Raw genomic sequence first — 1,153 nt, 5'->3', positions numbered from 1 at the left:
GCGACCAAGCGGTCAAAGAGAAAGAGGTCCTCCGGGTTAAGTTTGAGGAGTTGAAAGAGAAGCTGAAGTCTGACCGTCTTGCGAAGAAGGAAGCTTTACGCGAGAAAGCTCGCTTAGAGCGGTTGGTCGCTTCCCTTGAGGGAGAGAAGGCCGAGCTCGAGGAAGAGAGGGGGGCTGTCGTTGAAACGCTGATCAAGGAGAGGAAACGTCTGAGGAACTCTAGGGTGCAGGAGGTCACCCGCGAGAGGATCAAGGTTCAAACGGCTATGGCGGACAAGTCTACTCGCTGCGTTGATAAGATGAAGGGTTATCTGGATCGCCTTAACGCGCTAGAGAAGGCCAAGAGTCTGTACGGGCAGGCTTCAGGGACGAAAAAGTGCCTTGAGATGATAAGAGATAGCGGCACTGAGATCCCGCAAAGTATGATCGACATCTTTTCGGAATAGGAGAAGGTGCATGAGGCTGAGGTCGCTAAGCTCCGTCTTGAGCCATTCTCCGAGGATGACTTTGCTCTCTCTCCTCTCAACCTCCCTTCTCGATTTGTAAGTGAAGATCTCATGGGGGTACTCGACCCGTACGGATCGAACGTTGGTTTGATTGGCCACGAATCGGCTTCCCAGCTGATCACTTCCCGCGAGGCGACCGAAGATCCAGTCGATGAGCCGATGATAGACATCACTTCCGCTCCGCCGGAGCGTATGGTCGTTCCCGAAGGAACTCCCACCGAGGAGCGTCCTGACGGGAACGATCTCAAGGCGACCGGGGACGCGATTCAAGCAGACACAGGGAATGTAGCCGCCGAAGATCCGGTCCTGGTTTCTTCGTCCGAGGAGCGAGAAGAGGACGAGGTGGGTGAGGAAGAGAACAGGTCGTCGCCGGCACTTATCAAAGAGACGGTCCGGGATTTGTCAGCTTCAGACCCTCCTGCTCAGGTTGAAGACCTTGACGCTCAAGCCGTTGAAGAAGAAACGGCTGAACAGCTTGCCCCGAGCAGGGACGACCAAGACATTGTCGTTTGATCTCGTTGTATGTAATAATAGGATGTTTTCTTCTGTGGTCTTGACAGACCTTGTTGTTGTGTTTTTAGACTCTCTTTTTTCTTCGTGCTTTCGGCCTATCTGTAGTGTTTGGAAACATCAGATTTTTATCATTA

Source organism: Brassica oleracea, chromosome C7, assembly GCF_000695525.1.
Source record: "Brassica oleracea var. oleracea cultivar TO1000 chromosome C7, BOL, whole genome shotgun sequence".
Classification (NCBI taxonomy): Eukaryota; Viridiplantae; Streptophyta; class Magnoliopsida; order Brassicales; family Brassicaceae; genus Brassica; species Brassica oleracea.
The sequence above is the reverse complement of the archived record's forward strand: the minus strand, read 5'-3'. Positions refer to the sequence as shown.